At 51.2% G+C, this 23760-nt stretch overlaps 1 protein-coding gene across 1 annotated transcript in view; it reads right to left on the minus strand.

Annotated features, from left to right (window-relative positions):
• Positions 1-23760, minus strand: part of CACNG4 (calcium voltage-gated channel auxiliary subunit gamma 4) — a 53053-nt gene that overhangs the window by 9485 nt on the left and 19808 nt on the right. The window lies entirely within an intron of this gene.

Genomic DNA, 23760 nt, shown 5'->3' on the forward strand with positions numbered 1-23760 from the left:
GTCTGTGTCTTTCCCGCTGTCTCACACACGGTTATGGCGAATCCCTCCTAAAGTACATGCCGAATCTGTACACTGTACACAACCTGATTCCAATCCCCTCAGTTGATGGAAGGAAGAGAACATGGAGCAAAAGAAATTTCCAGAAAGGCCGAGGCATCTCCTGCCTGGTCTCCCTTCCCCACTTTGAGAAGCAGCCTTCACAGGGTGGGAGGCAGGACACCCTGGGCAGTTCAGTCACTGCAGGAGGACAGGCCAGTCCTCCCTTCCAGAATCTTCCATCCAGCTCTCCCAGCCCCTGCTCCCCTGCAGTCTGGGAATGCCCAGCACAGAACTGGACACAGGTAGAGGTGGGGGCGCACAGGGTATCAGGCCCTGCCCTGCCAGCCAACCCCCTCATACCTGGGGCAGCATCCCTGCTCATGCAGGCTGGGGTCAGGGTGGCTTTCCTCTTGATCACAAACGCTCGTGATTTTCCGCCAACTTAACCACCCACAGAAGAGTGAGGACCCGCGGAGCATAGGGCAGGTGATTTCTGGGTCCAATGGCAGTGAACCCCCCCCCCCCCCCCCCCCCCCCCCCCCGTCCATGTCATCACCGTGGGCTAAAACCCAACTAAGTGCCTTTTAGGTATTATCTTGTGCGAGTCTCCTAAGATCCTTAGGAGATAAGACCTGTGGTTATCCCCATTCTATAGATGAGGATGGGTAATTAAGTTGTTCCTTGACCTGGCACGAATACCACATATCACATCTGTGCTTTCCAGTTATTTCTAATAATGCTGCTATAAACATTTATGTACAGGTTTTTGCATGAACCTGGGTTTTCATTTTCTGGGATAAATGCCCAAGGGTGTAACTGTTGGGTCATATGGTAGTTGTATGTTTAGTTTTAAAAGACACTGACAAACTGGTTTTGAGGAAGGCTATACCCCTATTTTTGAAACAGAATTATACAATACTCTTTACTCCATATCCTGCTTTTTCCATTTAACACTATCTTATCTACAAACATCTCTCCAAGTCAATACCTGTAGATCTAACTTTTTAAAAAAACCAGTGCATTTTTAATAAAAATACAATAACTTCATACTTTTCCAAAAGTTGCTGAAAATCCTAGAAGAAATAGTATTGGGACTAGGGGGATAAAACTTGTTCCAACACTGATAATGTTAAAAGAAAAACATGCTTTGGCAGAAATGAGGAAACCATATATTTATATGTTCAGTCTGAAAGTACAACTTAGGTTTTGAAGCACTATTAGCTCGCATATAGACACATTTATTCCAAATGCTCCTCCAATACATTTGCTAACCTCCACTCCACACTGCGGGCACTATTTCATATTTGACAGAAATTGTAAATAGCAATCCCTGTGTGACATATTAGCTCGTTTTTAACACATTCCTTCTAGTGGCTGCTTAGCCATCCGTAGTTATGGCTCACCAACTCAACTATTCCATAGACATTAACATTCCCCCTTCTTGGGACCATGTGTATACACATGGATCCCACCACAGGGGAATTATGCTGTAAGGCACACTGAACGCATGCACTCTGCAGTCCCTCTGCCACTAACTGACTCCTTTCCTTTCCTCACTCCCTTTCTCCATCTGCACCGAACTCTTCTGCACAGACTGAAAGGATGGGTGCTGTTGGAAGCTGAACTGTGACCATCCCAAGAGATATGTTGAAGTCCTAACCCCTGGTACTTGTGAACGTGACCTTATTCAGAAATAGGGTCTTGAAGATGTAACCACGTTAAGATGAAGTCACTCTGAACTAGGGTGGGCCCTGAATCCAATGACTGGTGTCCTTATAAGAAGAAGGAAATGTGGACAGACACACACGGAGAAGACCACGTGAAGACAGAGGCAGAGAATGGAGTGATGCATCTACCAGCCGAGGGGTGCCCAGAAGTGCTGGCAGCCATCAAGAGCTCGGAAAAGGCAAGGAAGAATTCCACCCAGAGTCTCAGAGAGAGCGCAGCCCTGCTGCCACCTTGACTCCTGGCCTCCAGCACTGGGAGACAATCAATTTCTGTTGTTTTGAACCACCTGATTTGGGATCATTTGTTATGGCAGCCCTAGGAAACCAACACAGGAGTGTTGCCGTGTAAGAGAAAATGCAACCTGTCTCATTGCTGGGTCCCAGCCTTGCAGCAGGGTGAACGGGCCCCCAAACACAATCATAGTAGGCCTTCTTTCTTCTCTGGCAGCTCATGGATCATGTCTAAGAAGCCATGTTTACTGGGCATCTGCAAAAGGACCTTCTTGCCGAGTGTTGTACAGGAAACTCATGCAATCTCTCAGGCTTAGGCTTCCAAAGCAGCTTCGTCAGTCGTCTGGTGCAGGTTCCCTCCCGCCCCTCAGCGTCCTGAATCCTCCAGCCAGTACTTACTTACGTGGGGACTGCCAGCAATGGGGACCTCACCACCACCCAAAGCATTCCATTTTCAAACAGTTCTAAGTTCCTGAAAGGATACCTGCCTCCACAAAACTTCACCCACTGGGAGTTTTTATTATCCTTGGAAATAAAAAGTTCCTTCAACCATGTGTCAACCCTTCCAATCACAAAAGAGAGAAGTTATGTCTAATAGGATGGAAGCACAGGTACTTTTCCCGCTGCCCAGAATTTGCAGGCAAGGACAGAGGTGGCTTACAAGCTGCCAAGAGTTGGGACCAGGCCCTTCCCTGGATAGACCTTATACGAACAGGCTGGAAGCCTGACCCCAGCCCCATCAACCTTACCCCCATCTCCAGTCTAAAGAGGTAGGGGCTGTGGAGAGGGGCACAAAGCATTTTTGACACATGGACAGTGAAAGAGATTGCTCCCTGGCCCTCGAGTCCACAATTATTTGGGTAATTCCCCTAAATATATGTCAAATGTCTTCAGTTCCTATTCTGGGTACAGGATGTAGGACTTAAATGCCATTTCTTTTTTTTTAAATTTTTTATTGTTAGTTTCAGGTGTACAGAACAATGCAATAGTTATCCTTTTTACCCTCACAAAGTAACAACCCCCTTTCCCCCATCTACTGCCCTCCCACCCCTGATATTATGCTTATCTATTACAATTCCATTGACTCCATTCCTACTCTCTACTCCATGTCACGAGACTATATGTATATATAATTATAGTTGACATACAATATTATTCAACATCAGCTTCAGAAATATAGTGCGGTGGTCAGGCCTCTACACCGACTATGAAGTGGTCTCCCCAACAGGACATGAGTCCATCTGGCCCCCTAAGAAATATTTACAACATTATTGATTATATTCCCCAGACTGTCTTTCCTATCCCTGAGGCCATATTGTAGTTACCAATTTGTATTGTCTCATCCCTTCCCCTTCTCCTTCATCGCCACCCCCTCCCAACTAACAACTCTGTTTTTCCTCTGTGTCTCTGAGACTATCTCTGTCCACGTCTCCCATCCATTCAGTTCCTTAGAATCCATGTATAAGTGAGATCATATGGTATTTGTCTTTCTCTGACTGACTTATTTCACTTAGCATAATGTTCTCTAGTTCCATCTGTATTGTTACAAATGGTACTATTTCCTTCTTCTTTATAGCTGAGTAATACTCCATTGTGTAAATGCACCAAAGTTTCTTAATCCAGTCATTTATCGATGGGCTAAATGCCATTTCTTTACTGATGGTTCCAAGACCCTTCTCAAGCCTGGCTCCCAACTCTTGGTGCCCAGAAGCACAACATCCACCACCAAACCACCCAGCATTCCAGGCTGGGTCTGACCAGCCCAGAACACAGCGGCCCCACCCCCTCCTCTTCTCTGGACCCTGTGCTTCTGTTAATGGGACCGACCTGGTGTTCCTATCCATTTAGTCTCCTAAGACTTTTTCACAAGAGCTGCCTCCTCTCTCCCCGAACCTGTTTTTGTTGAGTAGAGTGTTTAGTTCTAAGGACTTCACATTCATCCCTGTCAAATTTAATTTTGTTAGCGTTGGCCTAAGGCATTTGAATAGGGAGAAAATTAATGGCTGATGTGAGAAGGAAGAGAGAAAGCCATTTCCAATCCACTTCACACATGTTATCTCTCGGTGAACGAGCCATTTGCCGTGTGGTGTATTAAGTGATATTTAGGACGGTTAGTTCTGAGATCCCGGACTGGCCACACTGCAGGGATACTGAGGTGCTCCTGGGGTCGCTGGCCTGTGTTCCCAGAGACACGTGGCCCTCTCCTTCCTGAGGGTCGGGAAACACTGGTGTGAAGAGAGTTCATTAGTCACATGGCCTCAGGCATTTATTTCTTCATCTATAAAACTTGGGAATCGGGTCAGAGGGAGCCCCTTTTGCCCTAAGATTCTAAGATTATTTTGTAGATAAAAAGTATAGGAGTGTGTGCATGTGTTAACATAGCCATTCATCTACATATATCATGAACCACTTTTGTTAAAGGTATTTCCACAGGCATAGAAAACGTCTGGAAAGAAATATCCTAAAAATGTGTGCAGTGTTTTATTTCTGGGTGCTAGGGTTATGAGAAAATTAAAAGTTTCTTCTTTACATTTTTTTCCCCTGTATTTTCTGAGTTTTCTACGATGTCTGAAAATGAACCGATAAGGCTTATATTAAGAGAAAAGAAACCAAATCTTTGATTCTAAGTGAAAATGTGGTGCTGTGTCTGAAATGACCACAGATCCACTCAGATGTGGAAGCAGGTGAGGCGGTGTGAACTGTGATGCTGGAAGGTATATGGGCGGCATCTTAGACTCTGGTGGGTGAAGGTCATGTCCTGGGGTCATGCCCTTAAGTACAGCTAGAATGACCAACCCCTGGGACTCAGCCTACGGGGACATACGACTTAAATGCTAAAACCAGGACAGCCTTAGACAAACCAGGAATTGCTCACCCTATGAGTCATTTCAAGGGCACTAACATCTGACACAAGCCTCCATAATGGGCCACCTCAGAGGTCTGTCCTAATTAAAGGGATCCTGGAGAAAAGAATGTGAGAAGGCGACTTAATGATAATGGTGATCGTCCGTGTGATCCTTTAGTGCTTGCGTAGCGTTTTCATAAGCACTCGTTTCATCTGCTGCTCACCCAACACTGACAGCAGAAATGGACATCTGTTGAGAGTGTATGGACACCCTTTGCCCCACCTCACACTTCTCTGCCACCTGTGACTCCAGCCACTCATTGATGCAGCAACCAGCTCCGTGCACATGTCACCTGCAGATGCCTCCATTCAGCGGCACCAATTATTTCTTGCTCTTTGCCCATGGCATCGGGCAGGTTGCCCAGGAGAACTGCACTGCATGTGCACATGGGGAGCTGGAAGCTTGAGGGATTAGGACCCCCCTGCCCCCCTTTCTGACCCCAGGGTTACCTCTTATGTGTTGGAAAATAATCAAACATTTATTTTTCTAAATAATGATCAATTTGAACTTTATCATAATTTGAAGTGGCCGTCTCCTACTGGGAATTGAGTCATCAGATGCTGGTCACTGCCGTGGTCCAAGGGCCAAATGGTCCAAGTCCTTTTGCAGAGTGGGGTGTGTGGGAGGAGCTCCTCATTCTGGTGCCAATCACCTGCTAGGATGGCTTCTCTTCCAGTGTTTACCCAGAGCTGCTTATCTGTGAGCCTGGCCTCCTACCCTAACCCCTCCTACCCTAACCCTAACCTCCAGTAGGAAGGGCAGGAACAGCCTAGTAGGACTAGAAGGGTGTACATTTCCAGAGAGGACCCGGGGCTTCATGGAGGACGTGGAGAACTGAGGAGTGGCAGGGTTTTGGCCAGGCTGATGGGTGAGGATGTGGGGAAGAGTGTTATCCTCACAATAAGAATAATAGCAGTGCCAGTGTGTATGAAGGGGGCTGGGCTGGGAGTCTCTCATGGTAGGCTGTGATGACACTTTACTGTACAGTCTCCATGGGAGTAACTTGGGGTTTGAAGTTCCTGGGCCCCAGCGGCCACTCCTGAACGAGGCTGCATGGGGTGAGGGCAGCTGGGAGAGATGAAAGAAAGAGGCAGCACAGGACAATGGCAAGCAGTGCGCCTGGTTTGGGGAGACCCCAGTTCTTGTCTGTAGATGTGTCTGTGGATGAGAGACCAGAGGCCAGGATGGAAGTGACTTGGCCAAGGTCATTTTAGCGCAGAGAGGCAGAGTGCATTCATTTCTAGGGCTGCCGTAACAAAATACCACGAACTGGGTGGTTTAACCAGCGGAAATTCATTGTCTCAAGTTCTGGAGGCCAGAAGTCCAAGATCAAGGTGTGGGTAGAGCTGGTTATTCCGAGGCTCTGAGGGAGATTCTGTTCCAGGCCTCCCCCCAGCTGCCGGTGGCGTGCTGGCCACCACTGGCGCTCCTTGGCTTACGGAAGCATCACCTTGATCTCTGCCTTCATCTTCACCTGGCGTTCTCCCTGTGTGTGTCCACCTCCAAATCTCCCCCTTTCATAAGGACACCAGTCATCCTGGATTAGGGTTCACCCTAATAACCTCATTTTAGCTTGATTAACTCTGTAAAGACCGGTATTCCAAATATGATTACAGTTGGAGGTATGTGGGCTAAGACTTCGAAATAAGAATCAGAGGGGACACAATTCAGCCCAAACACAGGGTTCGGGGCAGATGCTCTGTCAAGTGTCCGGGCCAGGGTGCCAAGCCGCCCTCAACAAACCCGGGCTCCCTGCTTCTCCACCCGGAGCTCCTTGCCCTGCCCTACTCCCTGCTCCCCATAATTCCCCCCCCCCAATTCTTCCACTTCCATGCCTGTCTCCAAAGAATCCTAATAGCTGTGATTTCCCAATTGGCACCCTCTGGTGTCCTCCTACACTGGCTTCTCTCCAACTGCTGTGAGGGAGGCTGTTGGGTAAAGAAACTCCAGGCTCGGAGAGGCAGCGTGGGCAGAGCTGGGCTTTCCTGGGGGAGCCTTCGCTCCCTGGCTTGTTAGTGACTGTCTATGAGACCCTGTTAAGCCACTATAACCTTCAGTTCCTTCAGTTCACCCAATTTACATTTATTGAGCACCTGCTGTATGCCAAATGCCGGGGACTTAGATGCCCCAGAGTATCTGCTCAATAATTCACGCCCCCTTCTTACTGCACATGGCTGCACAATAGTTCTCAGCTTCCTTTGCATTTAGAATGTGGCCATGGGGCCGAGTTGTCGAATGGGGTGTGAGCAGAAGTGATGTGTGCCCTTCCTGGACACTTCTCAAAGTGGGTGTGCCCCCTGCAACTCCGCTGTTTCCCCCACCAGCCTCAGGGAATGGTGGAGCCACAAGAACAGAAAGGGCCTGGGTCCCTGAGTCCCACTGTGGAGAAAAGCCACCACTCAGAGGACTATCCACTTTAGAGCTGTTACGTGAGCAATACATCCACTTCTATTATGTTTAAGATATTACACATTTTGGTGAGTTTCTGTTACAGCAATAATAATAGTAAGAAGAAAAGAACAAGCCAGATATGGTCTCTGCCATTCTGGAGCTCTCTGGTTATAGAGTCATTCAATTACGACTGAGGAAAGAAGTCTGAAGGAGGGGGCAGAGCTACAGGGAGCATGTCACTGAGGAAGCTGGCCTAGGCTGCAGGGCAGAGGGCACAGTGGCTTCTCAACTGGAAAATGGGGGAAATACGGTTCTGATCTTTCAGAGCTGAAGTGAGGCCCAAGGAGACCCATGTTGGGCAAAGCATTTGAGAAGGTTATGTCCTGATAATGCTGTGAGGGTGAGAATACAGTTTTTAACTCCTTGTGTCTTAGAGGTGCCTTCAGACCAAGCTGTTTTCCGACTGGGAGTTTGGGGAGGAGCCCTCCATGTCCCCCCTATGGCCAAGTGCTTGGGACTCAGACCGTGAGCAGTGTCTCTGGGCAATGATGACACCTACACCAGTGCCAGACAAGTCCCACGTGCACTCTTTTCTTCTCTCGATAGCTTGGAGTCATTGAGGTGCCTCGTTGTCCCTGTAGGGTCTGTTTGGGTTTTGATACAGACACGGGTCATCCCTTCAGCCCTTTGCCCAGTCTTCCTTTTAATTCAGCATTTGTGTATTGATGCCAGGCCCTGTGAGAGTCCAAAGACATGGGTCCCCCTGGCAAGAACTTATAGCCTAGTTGGGGAGGTGGTTGCACACATCACCTTAGAACAAGACAGCCAATGGCGTGTGTTACAAGGGACGTGGCAGGTTCATGGAGTTTCAAAGAATTAGAGATACGTACTGGCTGGGGCATCTGGGACAACTTCCGGGAGGGGCTGGAACTCACAAAGAGCTGAGGAGTAGGTAGGATTTGACATATGACAGCCCAGGCAGAGGGAAAGGCCAGGGGCATGTCAGGGAGTGAGCTTCTGGAGGACAGCAGGCACGAGGAGTCGGAGGGGTGGGGACCGAGGCTGAAAAAAAGGAGGTGGGGTTGCTGTCACGGAGGTGGCCTGGATTGCCCTGCAAGGGGACTGGATTTAATGCCATCGGCTCCGGGGTGCCACAGTGAGCTTTCCTTAAACTGGAAAAGTCCCCTCATGACTAACGCAGGGAGCTCTAGTCCCTCTCGACTGTGCACGTCTGGGATTCTATTCCCAGCCTGGCTGGGTGTCATTTGACCCGTTAGGGTTCAGGGCCCCACCCTGGAGCCCCTTGGGAATCTTATTTTAGTCCCAGAGGAGCCCAGCTGCCTGGGAGATTGCAGGGGGCTCTCCTCCAGGATTAACAAGCTCTCCCTTCATCATGCCCCTCACATTGGAGCTCCTTGTGAGGAGGGACACATTTAAACTTTGGCTCAGAGTCGGCAGCTTCCTGCAGCTGTGCGACGAGCCATGGCAGCCTCAGCCCCTGCTGCTGCCAGGAGCATGGTGTGGGGAGGCTGGCAGGGACCTTAGGCTCAGCCTGCCTCACCTCTAGCTCCCTGTCAGTCACAAAGAGAAAGCCATCTTGAGGAGCGGAGGGGCTCAACTTGCAATGTTTCAGACCTAACTGAGAAAAATGTCTCCTCCCTCAGCTCTAGTTTAATCAGGCAGCAGGCAGGGGGCTGTGTCTCCTCCTATCTCTACAGTCTAGGTGAGCTGCTAGGTCCAGTAGGGTGTTCCCCCCAAATGGGACAGCCCAGAGTAAGGCCAGTGGAGGATTCGGGGGGAGAAGTCATCCTTGTCATCAGCAGAAGGAAGATGGCATGTTTCAGTGGGGCTGGGTCCTGGTTCATGTCTGATAGGGAACTGGGGTCTGCCGGGAACCGGTTCTGGTTCAAGTCCTTTCCCCAGGTAGTGGGATTCTCAGAGGAAACTCTATTTCTGGCCCCAATTCTGTCTCTGCAAACCTGAAACCTGGAGATCAGTTAATCTGGTAAATTGAGGCATCTCTCTAGGTCCTGGACTCTCTAGGTCCTTGGATAGCTGGGCAGTGACTCAGAGAGACAGAAGATGGGGGGCGCGGGGGTGGGCCCTCTGCCTGTCGCCAAGCTCATCCTGAGGCTCTGATGTACTTGTGGGGTGTACCCGTGGGAAAGGGTATGGGTCCTTCACACAGAGCATGGCCCTGTCCCCAGCCAGAGATCCCCTAGCACACATCTGGCCCTAGTGGGGCCAATCACATAGCTCACTCAGGAGTTTGGATTTTGGATCAGAAACAGAGGCGATCCAGGGGCACAGAGGTGCCGGGGAGTTCCCAAGTGGCCCGTGATGCCAGCTACAAAACTCCTGGTTCTCCCCTTCCTCCATCTTGGCTGTTAAACTCCTTTAACTCTTTGGGACCCTCTATATCCAATAAAGTCCTCTTTTGGTATCAAGCCAGAAGTGGGTTTCTGTGCCTACAACCAGGAGAACCCTAACCCCCAACCAGCCGCACCTCTATCAAGGAAAAGAGGTTCCAAGCCAGCTCTCGGCTCCAAAGCCCGGGCCTACTTCCTTCCTCGGGCACAGGCTCCAGGGAAGAGGAGGATGTTGTTGTATCGGGGGACAGGGATGCGGAAATACCAGCTCCGGTGCTGCCACATGGAAACTGTGTGACCTGCGAATTTCAGCCTCTTGAGGGCTCAGTCACCTGGGAAAACAGTTGCTGGGCTGCTCAGTTAATTGTACGGCATCTCTGTTTCCTAACGGACAACGTGGAGATATCAGTGGATCTCACACAGCTCCCACGAGGAAGAAGGAAATGAGACCATATGCGGCCAGCACGGAGACAGTTTCCCGTAAATGGTGACCCCTCCTCCATCCCAATAAGAAAACGCCTTTTTAACTGCTAGCGGCCAATGCACCAAGCCCTTGCACCAAATCTCCTCCCACAGAAATGCTGCCATTTCAAGAAATGCTTGCTGAGAAGACCTCAGAGACGGCTCTTGGGCCCCAGAGGCTCCCATCCTCACGGCCCAGCTCCTGTCCACCCACCCTGGCCCTTGGTGGTAGGTGGGACCCTGGCCTCACTCTCTCACCACCCGCCATCCCTCATCTGGCGAGGCAAGTTCTTCAAGAACCCACAGCCAGCCTCACGCCTCCTCCAGCCCTTCACTCCAGCGCAGCCGAGATTTTCCAGGCTCCCTGCCGAGATTCATAATTGAACAGAGCCGGGGAGATTTCCCCAACCAATAAGCTCGTTTTCTCTCCTAACACAGGGAAATGGGTGTTCAGTTACTGTCTCCTTGGTGTTTCTACTTGTAGCTGCTTGATAACTACTGCTTGGATGAAATCTCGGTATCGAGATTCAGGTTTTTTTTTTTTCTCCTTTTTTTTTTCTTTCTTTGTTTCTTTCCTTTAATGAGGAGCAAATATGAAGTTCCAAGAAGGCAAAACAGCTCTCCGCAGATTCCCGGCTTTTCCGTTGGTTCGCCCCTGCAGATCGCTGGGAAGTTATGCTCCAATAACCTGAGAGTTTTAATTGTAAGGGTCTGGGTGAGGGAAGGAGAATCATAGTGTGGGATCATAGACATCCAGAAGGGACTCTTGGGACCATCTATTCCATCCTCTTTATACATTAAGAACCAGACACCTGGGGAGGAGAAGGGCCATTTCCATGGTGACAGGCTGGTAGGTGACAGAGCCAAGCCTAGGTCCCCGGTCTCTTGACTCCATGTTCAGTGCTCTTCAGTCCACCCCCCACTGCCTGCTCCAGTGCAAGGGCTCTCAGCCAGGGACGAATTTGCCTCCCAGGAGACAAAGTCCGGAGATAGTTTTGATGGTCAGAACTTGTGGGGCGAGGGGTGGTGGTGGGCAGTGCTATTGACAACTGGTGGGTGAAGTCCAGGGATGCTGCTAAACATCCTACAATGCACAGGACAGGCCCATAATAAAGAACGATCCTGCCCAGGGTGTCAACAGAGGTTCGTGATGCTTAAGTAGCCTGGAGAGGGCTGAGTCCTCCCTTCCCAAGTCCACGGCAGACATTGCTAATCAATCACAGTACTTTTCTCCCCTGATCACGGTCTAGATGTTTCTCTCTGCAGGGGCTTCTAGTTGACATGATACCTCCTGATCATCCTGTGGCTGGATGCCATAGAGTGGCAGGTTCTGAATCACTCTGCTTGGATCTCAGTCCTGGCCCTGTCATCTGCTAGCTGTGGGATTTGGGGTCCTAACTAACCTCTCTGTGCCTTATTTTTCCCACCTGTGAAACGGGGCTTATAAACGGGGAAACCTTCAGAAGGCCGTTTGGGGGATTCAACGAGGCAACGCAGTCTTTAAATATCACCGTGCCTGGGATATTGTAAGTGCCTAAAACATGGAAGCTGGTTTTTTTTGTTTTTTTTTTTTAAGGAAATTTTATTGAGGAACAGTGTGTTTTTCCAGGACCCATCAGCTGCAAGTAGTTGTCTTCAATCTAGTTGTGGGGGGCGCAGCTCTGCAGCCCATGTGGGAATCGAACTGGCAATCAAACTTGGTGTTATGAACCTGCGCTCTAACCACCTGCGCTAACTTGCCACCCCTAAGCCGTTAGTATTATAATCAGCCCTGCGCTCATGACAAAGAGGCAGCTGGCCCTACTCTCAGAAGGATGCAGACCAGGTTTGTCCCCTATCAAGACCGACACGGACTTTTCCTTGTGCTCATATGCCCATGAGATGATGGATTTCAAAATGAGCAAAGCTTCCCTGACTCTTAGAAGGCCCAGCAAAGCGACCCTGCCTTCCCTGAGCCTGGTTACCAACGGATGAACGAGGGCTGGCTTCTGTGGAACACTGACTCCCTGCAAAGCCCTGGGCTAAGTTCTTCCCATTTTCTCATTGAAGCCTCAACATAACCTATGAAGGAGGAACCCATTTTACAGATGACGAAGGCAAGGCTCTGAGAGGGCAAGTAACTTGCCTGAGGGAGCAGAGCGCCAAGCCGCCAAGCCGGGATTCTCACCTGTTCCTGTCTGACTCCAGAACCAGAGCTCTCACCACTGTGCGGCCCTGCCTCCCTAAGCCATTTAAGAATAGAAGAGAGAGAGGAAAGATGGGAGGCAGAGAGCACCAGCATCTTAGAGGACACACACATGCCAGCCAGGCCACCAGCATGTGCAGGGAGGACACATTTGCTTCCTGAGTATTCCCAGGGTTGGGAGTGGCTCCTCCGGGGCAGCCAGACACCGGGTTCAAACCCAGCTTTCAAGACCCCTTTCACTACCCCCAGCACCTGTGGTCCAGGGTACCAGGTTAAAATCCTCCTCACCTGTGCTGGAACCACAGTGCTTCCATGTTGCCGGGTGAGGAACCACCGAGCTGTGGGCTTCGCTGGGATCTCAGAGTGCCTGGGCTGATCAGCCACACCTTTGCCATGTCCCATTGTCCCCAACCCCAGAGCACCCGACGTCCTGCCTGTGCCCAGTCCACTGTCTGGAGGCTTTCCAGGAAGGGCTTCTCTGTTTTTGGACTATGCACCTTCCCTTCTCTTAGGAATCAAGAGAAAGCACATCCGTTCCGTCTCTTCCGCGAGGGCCCCTTGAGTGCTGGCGGAGCAGTGAGCTGTGTATTCATAGCTATCCATTCTCCCTTAATTCAAGTCGGCACCCACTTCCCGAGGGCCTGCCATGTGCCAGGCGCCTGGCTGTGCACTGGGCCACGGTGGGGAGCAAGCCAGAGTCTCGGCTTTGAGTTGGCACCAAGGAGGCCTGGGGTGGGGGGAGGGCAGGTGTGGCCTGTAGAGGAGTCAGGGAACCTGTCCCAGGAACTGACACAAGAGCTCAGCCCTGAAGGATGCGTAGGCATTGGCGAGGTGAGGACGGGTGAACTTCCAGGTGGAGGGAACAGCACTGCTGAGGCCAGGGGCTAGAGGTCAGGAGGGGGAGGCACATCTGAGGAGATGAAGGGGGGCCCCGTGGGTGCAGCTGGAGGCAGAGGGCAGGGGGAGGGGACGGGAGGTGGCAGGGCCTCAGAGCTGCAGGGGACCGTGGAAGAGTGTTAACCCAGGAATCTGACAGGATCAGATTTGGTTTTTACAAAGGTCTTGTCCCTCTGCAGAGTAGGGAACAGAGTGTAGGCAGGGAGGCCAGTTAGAATCCAGTCTCTGGGATGAAAACCTCATTCAAGGTCATCCACTGATTTGGAGCAGAGAAGGAGGGCTCCCCAAAGCTGATCTGTGCCCCCATTCCCATCTGACCCTTCATCTCCCTGAAAAGGAGACCTGGCTTAGGGACACTAGCCCCCTCTCAAAGTGGCCTTCCCAGGGCTGCTTCACTCATGTCTTTCTGTGCCCAGACTCAGGGCCTGGGGAACTTGGCCTTGAGCCCTCATTTGTCCTCCCGTGCCCTTCCCAGTCTGTCCCAGAGGTCATGCCCACACCCCAGTCTCTGTTGATGGCTCAGGGTCCCAGGACAGGTGCCCCGTGGCCCGTGTCCTGTCTCCAGGTCCTTCACTGCCCAGGCTCAGCTCACTTGGCCTCAGCTCCCTCTGGGAGGCTTGCAGCTAAGGCCTGGGGCTTTTGCTTGTACGAGAAAGAAAAAAGTAAATAAAATGTAAAAGCCAGCTTCCCTCCTTCCACAGGCCCAGCAGGGCCCAGCAGTGGGGTATTGGTGGGCTGGGACACAGCGGTGACAGGCTGGCTGTGAGCAAGATGACGACGATGGAGGAACCCCCGGGAACAGAGCGGAACAATTGTCATTGTGAGTCAAGCAGGCCATTTATGGGGAGGATAAAAGTTAATGGGAAGCCATAGTCCTCACCATTAAGCAAGAAAAATGCTGGCAAAAGACACAGAAAGAGAGAAGAGGCCTGGAATGCTGCAGGATTCTGCTAGCTGGGGATCTGGGGTAAGGCTGGATGGAAGCCGGCAGGAAGCAGGTGGTGGGAGGCCACATTCATCACCTGATTAGGAAGCAATCAGCATTTGGACATGACTAATTTCATCTCTTCTCCGGGGGCTTCTTCATCTGCTACCCATTACTCCTTCCCAGGCCAGCTGGGGGGAAGCAGTGGGCCTTCTCCCTAAATCATCTAAATCAAGTCATGCTCTCGGGAGGCAGCCCAGCCAAACAGCCCGAACGTGGAGTCCCCTCTGTCCTAATAGTTTGTAGTTGTCCTGACTTCTTCCCAGTCCCTGGAGATGTGCAAGGGACCCAGGGCCCAAGTCTGCGGAGGGGAGCCCCTCTGGGGTCAAGCAGATGCTCCTATGCTAACCACCACTATTACTACCATAACAACTCGTACCACCAGCTGACACTTATTGAGGACCTCACTGTGCTAAGTGCTGTAAATGTCAACTCATTGAGTCCTCACTACAGCCCTCTCATGTGGGTGGCTGCTGTTGTTATCAATCCCATTTTATAGATGAAAAAATGCAGGCCCTGAGAGGTAAAGTGACTTGCCCAGGGCTGCCCGGGTCGTAAGTGCAGAGCTGGGATTAGAACCCAGGCAGTCATCCTTCAGAGCCCAAGCACTTAAGACACTTGGCTCGACCACCATCTCACACTGTGTAGAACACATCCAGGCACCAGGAGGCCCTGCCAGGGCTGAGGGAGGCCCCGCCCATATGATGGACTGTTCTGTGAGCTCCCTGGACCATTTCAAGAGTGCCTCCCTCTCACTGGCTTCTGTACCATACTAGGCACCCAAGTGGCCCAAGATGATGGGTGTGTCTCCTTGGAAATGTGTGCTCAGTTGGGAAGGCAGCGCCAGGCAGGGTGAGGGAGAAAAATGTGTGAATCACCCTCAAATGAAATGAACCTGGAAACAGAGCACGAGGCAGGGAAGGGGCCTGCATGGGTCAGCCCAGGAGTGTGCCGAGGCTCCATGCACTGCTGCTGGAAAGGAGCTGCCTGCCTGGGGGCTTGGGGGTCACTCAGGGGAGTGGATGCATGGGTCCTGAAGGATGGGAACTTTATACCCATGCTCTGGACCAGCACTTCGCAGTCGTAGGCTCAGGAATGCACACATTAAACAAGGCCTGGAGTCCTTACTCTGGGGGACTCCCCGGCTCAGAGGGCCTCAAATTCACAGCATAGAAAGATGCTTCCCCCAGTGACTCTCTAGCAAGAACTGTTCTTAGGGGTCCTACACCCTGACATTTCAAAGGAAACGGCTCAACATCCTGGACCTTTGCAATTCTTCTCAAAGGTTATTTTTCTGGCTTCTGTGGCCTTTCTCTCCTGTGCTCTTCTAATTTCTTTCTGACTGTCCTTCTCAATCTCTTCCCAGAGTGCCCAGAGTTTCTCCTCTGCCCTTACTTCCTGTCCTCACACTCCCCCTGGCGACCTCCGCTGCTTGTGGTGTTCACCACTCTGCAGGCTCTGATCCCCAGTCCACAGCTTCTGCAGCTTCAGGCCCAGCATCCAAATGCCCTGTGGATACCTCCGCCTGGATGTCCAGCAGGGACCAGACTTGGCCTGGCTTACATCAAATGATCATCCTGCCGTTGGTGACCCTCCACCTCCTCCCTGTCTTTGCCCCAACACTCTCAGGACAGTCCTCACAGGAAGGCGTCTCGTCTCCTCCCTCTTCTGTGCTCTGCCTAGATTTTATCCATCAGCCAATCCCGCAATTTTATCTTCTAAAGGTGCCTTGTCACTGCCTCCCTCAAAATCACCTGCCGGGGTGATCTTGTGACATGGGACTCTGACCACAGCACCGTCAGTGACGTGACTCTTGCAAGACAAAGTTTGGGCATGCGGGTCATCATGGGCTGGCTCCTGATGACCCGAGTTTCGTGGCTGGCTGGGTCTGTCCTCCAATAGCACTGAGCTGTGCAGGGTTCCCTGTTCATGCCATTCTCTTCTGAACCATGTCTGGTTCCGGCTCTTCCCCTGGTCTGGAGTTTTCCTCCCCGCTTTCACTTTGTGAACTTCCAAAAGTCATCAGGGCAGGCACCCCCGTGTCCAAGAAGCTTCTGGACCTGCCTCCCCCTTTCCTTTTGAGGACACATAATGCTCTGTGCATACCCCTATCATTTCAACTCCTTGCATTCTATTGTGTCTCCCTCTGAGCCAGAGGGCCGGTTCTGAGACTTACTTATCTTTGAGTCTCAAGCTCCTACCCCAGTCTCTGCTCAATTCATGCTAGTTGAATTGCACTGAACTTCTTTCTCCAAAGGGGGCTTTTGTGGGGCTGGGGGTGTGGAGGGCACTGCTCTGTCCTGGCCCCCCTGTTTCCATGTCCACAGGGGAAAGGTGGAAAGAACACCCACCCTGCACTCTCATCGCTCGTCCCCCCCCGTGGGTGAGAAATACCCCAGAAATGCCACCAGAATGCCCAGTAACAACACTGAAAGGACATGCAGTGCCTCCCTGTTCACGAGATGCCAATGACACACACCGCTTGTCATCAACCCTCCTAAGTCCATAAATCACTCCTGGAAACCTGGGCCACTTGTAATATGATGAATACGACTGTTCTAGAATTGAATGCATGGGCTGCACTCCGAGAACCATAGTTGGGGATCCAGTGTGGTCGCTGTCAGACAAGATCCATTTCAACCAACTCTAAAACCAAAGTAAAAATCACCACCGCATGAATAGGCTGAAGTGATGGCACTAAGAAGAGAAGCGAAAACCCTGGGGTCTGTCTAGATCCCGTGTTCAAGTCCATATACTCTGCCATTCAGTCCTACAGTCTTGCTTTCAGAAACGCTGGCCCACATGAGAAGATGCTGCAAACAGAGTCACGGACCCTGTGAGGCCTGAGCCCTCCACCCTGCCCTCCAACATGCCCCCTTTCTGAGCGGGGGCAGAAAAGTCTGCACTGCCTCAGGCCCTGGGAGACGCCACCGCCGAGTCACGCAAGGCAAAGCTTTCATTATTCAGTAAGCCATTTTTCCTCCCTGTTGAGACCTGGACCCAGACACAGGAATAGCACACCCTTCAGTTCTTTGGCAGAACCTCTCCCTGTCTGTGGACAGAAGCCTGGGACGCCGATTTCCAGCCGTTCAAGTAACAGCCGGAAAATGAAGCTTGTCCAGGTGCCGTGACCCAGGCCAGTGGCTCGAGACATGGCCAGGAGCCAGCATCACATCCATGGAGGCCTGAATGCTTTACATTTAATGCCTCTGAGTTATGGGCTTTATACCTTTGGATCCCAGCATTAACTTGATTTGAAATGGGCCCTGGGGGAAATTTGTTAAAGAGAAATAAAGATGTTAGATGGAGTCTATCGTACTTTGCAAGGGGGCTCGCTCCACTTACATTCACAAAGCCATCAGGGGCTAATTGTTCCAGCCCTCCTCATATCAACACCGTAACTCCCCACCCTTCACTCCCTCTCATCCTGGAAATATCACTCAGTCAACTCACCCTCTGCCCACCATCAGCCTCCGAGAAGTTTGGAAGGGGAACTGAGAGCTGACTTTGTGTGGGGCCCCAGGCCACGCCGCCAGTATGTTTATTGCCAAATCCTCTGATAACCCAAAAGGTGGGTACCCATGTCCCCATTTTATGGAGGAGGAAACTGAGGCTCCAGGAAGTGATTTAAAGAGCAAGTGGACAGAGCCAGGGTTTGAACTCAATTATCTGGTTCCAAAGTAACATGCTTTTTACTTCCATGACACTCAGCTCAGTGGTCACCAAGACCGGGCCACGTGGGGGCCAGTTTGGTAGTTGGCTGAGCCTGTTATGGGCTGTTGATACTTGACAGGTTGCTTCAACTCCTCTGTGCCACGTTTTCCGGCTCCAAACACCAGGATAATCACAGGACCCGCCTCGGAGGGTGAGTTAAGGTAAAGCAGGAGAGGCCCTTGGCACAGCGCCTGATGTGCCTTCATGCGTGTCTGCCCTTCTAGGAGAGGACGTTGGGACTTTAGCCCAGTATTGAAATGCTTTTGTCCTTGAATGATAGGGTGTGCCAACCTGTCTGTGTGTGGACAAGCTGGTACATGGCGGCTCCAGCTGGGGTGGTGATGGGGGAGAAAGTGGATGGTCAATTGTGTGCTCTTGTCAGAGGCCCAGCCTAGCCCCAGTGCCTTTTGCCCCCAAATGTATGAGCTTGGTTTTGAGTAGACAAACACTGTGGGGTGTGACCTGCAGACAGATGCAGCCCAGAGGATCTTCCAGCAGATGACAAGCCCCTGGAAGCCAGTGGCCTTGCCTGCCCAGCCTCTCAGAGCCCATGTTTCCAGCCGAGACCTGATTCACAGGACCGCTGCCAACGCTCATTAATAAATGATGGAAAACCTCTTAGCAAATGTCAAGCCCCTACCATGAGCCTCGAGCCCACACGAATGAACCAGGCAGCCTAGGGTTGTGAGGCTGGCTGGGCGGCAGCCTGTCGAGCACCACATGTGTGGGCATGAGATGTCTTACTGCCAGTCCATGCCTGAGCGGGTGGACAGGGCTGGGTGCTGACACATGGAAATGCTGAATGCAGGGGTGGGCGTTCCCTCTGGGACTTCCCTCCAGACACTCAGGCAGCCAGGTTGGAGGGCTCTGTGTTTGCAGGCAGAAATGAGGGCTGCTGGCTGGCACTGGAAAGGTCAGTCTGATCAGTGTGATTTCTAACTGTCTGGGGGGCTGGAGAACAGAGAAAAGAAAGGAAACACACTCACATCCTTACTGGGGGGCCCCTACCCGGCCCGGGGCACAGGACCAGCAGGTTGGCTTCAGACAGGAAGAATCCCCAATGACATCCTGAGAGATCGGTCTTGTTTCAGGGCCAGCAGCCCAATGTCTCTGTCCCCTTAATAGCTTGATTTAGGGAGACCTGCTGGAGGAAAGTGGGCTACCCCTAGAGGTGTGCACTGATATTCTAGGCCCCCAAACCTTCTTTCCTAAAGGGCCTCTTGGTGTCCCCACAGGCAGGAGCCCCCTTTTCCTGAGAAGTCCTGCTTGGGTGATACTTATATCTACGGCCCAACCAGGGACAGATCTAGATTTCGCTGGGCCCTGAAGTTTGTGCAATTAGACAGATCTTCTTAAAGGAAAAGAATACACAGCTACAAACACACAATGAGACTCTGGGCCTAGGAAGGGCCCATGCAAGGGAACTCTGGCTTCTCATGCATCACGGTAAGTCCACTTTGGGCTAATCCAAGCCAGGCTCCTGGCCTCCAGGGCTGGTCTTCTCTGGAGAAAGCATTTCAAACCCCACAGCCCTCTCCCACTTTGTTACCTTCTCAGGAAGCCCCCACCAGACTCTATCAGGCTCAGGGAGCTTTGGGAGACCTCAGAGGGGCTCACACAGGCTGTTCCTGTCTGACCCCCTCCCCAGCCACTCATGACAGGGCTGGGTTCCTTTTGTGCAGTTGGAAGGACTTTATTATTTGACATACGCCCTGTGCCTGGGAGAATCAGTGCTCAGTTGAATGAATGAAAGAATGAAAGAAAGAAAGAAAGAAAGAAAGAAAGAAAGAAAGAAAGAAAGAAAGAATGAATGAATGAGTGAGGTCAAGGCTTCATGGGGAAGGCTGCCTCTGAGACAGTCTTGAAGGATGGACAGAGTTGAGTGGCAGGCAGCTTCCCCTGGAGAAGGTCCCATGGCATTCCAGCAGGGTGGTAGGTGAGGCTGAATTGTACAGTAGACAGTGGAATTTCAACTTGGAACTCTCCCTTGAGGTGGCAAAGAAAGCTCAGTCTGCAGACCCGTGCCTTCACACCTCTGATTTCTGTGTGCTTCAACATCAGGGCCAGGTGAGGCCCTCAACATACAAGGCCCTCGCTCGCCCAAGAATCATCAATGTGTGGGTGGGCATTGTCAGGTCATTTCCAGGGTTAATATTTGGAGGCTGCATAGGACGGTCCATGCCCTGTCTGGGTAGGAAAAACCTGGTCTGTATGAGACTCTCTTGAGGGTTACGACAGAGAAAAAGTGCTAGATGGACCAACGAGAGATCACACAGGAGGAAAGATATCTGCCACCGATCTGCACACTTCCATCACTTAGCTCAGTGCCAGGAGGGGAGGGTGCCCATCCTATGGAAACTGGCCTCTGGGAAAAGGAGAACCATGCCCCACACTTTACAGGGAGGAAGGCCTATCCACAGTGTTTGTTTGTTTGGGGACCCCATTTCATCTTGCAAAGCTGCATTTGAGAGAAGGGTAAGAGGCGGTCAAGCCCTGCCCCAAGGTCAGGCGGAAACCTGGGTAGGCCTTCTGGCTCCCGGGCCAGGTGCCTTGCACCCATCCTGTGTTTTCCGTTGTGAAGGAGATACGCTTGCAAAGGGAAGGGAGGGAGCTGCCAGCTGCCACTTACTGAGCTCCTAGCAACTGCCAGCGCTTGACGGTTTAACTGATCTAATCCTCATGACAGCCCTGAGTCCGCCCGCTATCATTGTCTCTTTTATAAATAAGAAGACTCAGATGTAAAGGGTGCAGAAGAAAATTCTCCAGGGTGACACCCCAAGTCACAGAGAGCCAGGATTCCAAATCAAGTTCATCTCAGTCTCAAAATCAAGTTCATCTGAACTTGGTAGTTCCCCAAATCCCCACTCCTTGGTGTGCTTCCCTGGAGTGTGGGCAGCACCTGTGAATACGATGATTAGGTTAGTTATATAAGACTCCATTGGCAGGTTGCAGGGGGAGAAGAAGTCAGAGACTCCTGCTGGCCTGAAAGAAAGCTTATTGTCATGTTGTGAACTGCCAGTGGGGCCATGTGGCAAGGAACCGTGGGCACCCCTAGGAGCAGAGAGGTCTCTGGCTAATGGCTAGCAAGAGAATGGAGCCTCAGTCATATAGCCACAAGGAAACGCACTCTGCCACCAACTGAGCTTGGAAGAGAACACGAAGCCCCAGAAGGATGGCAGCCCCACTGGCACCTTGACCACAACCTGGGCAGGGCATCCCGCTCAGCTGGCCCAGACTTGCAACCCACGGAAACAGTGAGATAATAAATCTGGGTTGTTTTAAGCCACTAAGCGTGTGGTAATTTGTTAAGAAGCATAGGAAAGTAATATTTCTCATCCAAACGTGCCCATTTTGCTTCCAGTAGCTCAGTTCAGCTTTGAAATCAGCCAGTGACCAAATAAGAAAGAAAAATATTCATGCTGCCTCGGGAAAATGATTTCACCTCTCTGAGACTCCGTTTCCTCAAGTGTAAATGGGGATAATAACAGTGCCTACATCATAGGGTTGGTGGGAGGGTTAAATGAGAGGACACACAGGTGCTAAGAAAAGCCACATTTCTTTTATTTGAGGTTACTCACTCTTAGAGAGTGCATGGGGACAATTACACATAACTTGACAGTTATGTGTAAGGTTGAATTAATTTCCCTGTATTAGTTTCCTCGGGCTGCTGTAACAAAACACAGCAAACCAGGATGGCTTAAAATAACAGAAATGTACTCTTTCACAGTTCTGGAGGCTGGAAGTCCAAAGTCAACATGTTGGCAGGGCCCTGCTCTCTCTGAAAGATCTAGTGAAGAATCTGTTCCGTGCCTTTCTCTTAGCTTCTGGTGTCTGCAGCAATCCTTGGTGCTCCTTGGCTGCCTCACTCCTATCTATGCCTCTGTCTTCACAGGGCCTTCTCTCTCTCTCTCTCTCTCTCTCTCTCTCTCTCTCTCTCTCTCTCTCTNTGTGTGTGTGTGTCTTTTCTTCTAAAGACCCAGTTTATTGGATTAAGACCCATCCTGATTGAGTATGATTTCATCTTAACTTGATTACATCAGAAAAGACCCTATATTTGGCCTCCATCAAGGAATTTCTGGAATGTTCGGACCTGAGAGAGGTAAAACCTCCCCCCCAACACCCACCCCAGCCCTTGGCCCCATGTCCTGTATCCCTTGGGACCCTCTGAACAGCAGTGGAGACCGTGAACTGCTTGGTGCTGTCTGAGCGGCGAGACATGCAAGGGCCAAATGAACAAATGGAGGCGATGGGAAGTGAGTGCCAGGAGGGGGCAGGTGCCAGGAGGGGGCAGGTGTCAGGGGGCAGGCCCTGCAGGAGGCCAGGCTGACACGTGAAATCAATAGGCAGATGGGGAAAAATGCCTAATGACGGAGCTGGATTTCTAAGGAAAACAGAGAAGCTGCTTCCTCCGTTCAAAGAAAAGCTGGTGCAGCAGATTCCAGGGCCCTTCTCCTCTCTCCCCGGCTCCTCTGTCCTCGCACTTACTGGGGGGCATTTACAGGAGGAAGATGTCAAATGACGAGACTGGCTGAGTGACAGGGCTCCACAGAGGAGAGAGCGCTGAGCCTGGATGTTTGTACCCAACCTGGTCCTTCCTCCACAGCCACCCTATGGGATGGGCTGCAGGCAGACGCAGCTCCAGGTGCCGTGTGATGGCCTCACATGATTCCAGGTGCTGGCACACGGGGACTCATATGGTCAGGACGCATCCTATCAGGTGGGTGGCTCTGTGGCCCCACTGTGTGCAGCTGCACATGCTTTGTGCACACAAAGGGGATGTGCGGCCAAGGAGCACATGCATGCATGTGCTGCAACTCTGCTTGCCTCCTTGTTGCAGACCTGTGGCATGCACACACCAGAGAAGTCTCCAATCTCAGCACACGGGTATCATATGTGAACCAGCACACACAAACCAACAGTAGACACTGCTCACCAACCCACGGACAGCAGAGAATGCCCCTGTATCCCAGGGAACTACATTTCCCAGGCTCCCTTGCCCTTCGCTTCTGGGTAGGTCTGGCCAATAGGAGGCTCTGGTGGAACATCAGAGAGCGGGAGGAAGGGAGAAGTCGGTATTTTCCCTCCTTTCCCTTGGATAGTGTTTGTGGCAGCTGCTGCACCTCTTTTGGGAGTCGAGTTCCTTCTGGAAAATCACTCCCTCTGTGGTCCCCGCTTCCTCCATGATCCAAGCATCTGGACTCTGGTAAGACTACGTCCTCTTGTTTTTTCTCCACTGTAGGAGTGGCAGGGGCTTCCTGTAGTTACTCACCTCTGGGTGCCTCATGGTTCCCCTGTATGGCTTCTCATCACCTGGGTCATCACCTTCCTCTGTCTAGACTCCCTCTATCTGCTTTCCTGGATGGACCCTGACTGATAGAGTAATGATAACGACCATTTATGAAGCACTTAGAATGTGCCGGTGATTCTTACATACATTACCTCCCTGAATTCTCGCATGGGTAGCAAGTGGGGTTGATACTAGTGACTCCACTTTATGGATGAGAAAAATGAGGCTTGGAGAATTTAAATAACTTGTCCAAGGAGAAACCTCAATTTGAACTCAGTTGTAATGGGAAGAACACAAGCTTTGGGAAAAGTCTCATCTTAACCACTTGTAGCCGTCTGACCTCAGACAAGTTAACTAATATTTCTAAGCCCCTGTTTCCTAGTTCTAGAACATTTTTACCACCCCAATGGAAACTCTGTACCCATTCAGAATTACTGCCATTCCCCGATCCCCCCAGCCCCTAGTCATCACCAATCTGCTTCCTGTTTCTATGAATATGTTGGATAGTTTGTATAAATGGATTAATACAACATGTGGTTGTTAAGGTTGGAATTGGGTCCCTTATCC

Source organism: Hipposideros armiger, unplaced genomic scaffold (assembly GCF_001890085.2).
Source record: "Hipposideros armiger isolate ML-2016 unplaced genomic scaffold, ASM189008v1 scaffold_34, whole genome shotgun sequence".
Taxonomy (NCBI): Eukaryota; Metazoa; Chordata; class Mammalia; order Chiroptera; family Hipposideridae; genus Hipposideros; species Hipposideros armiger.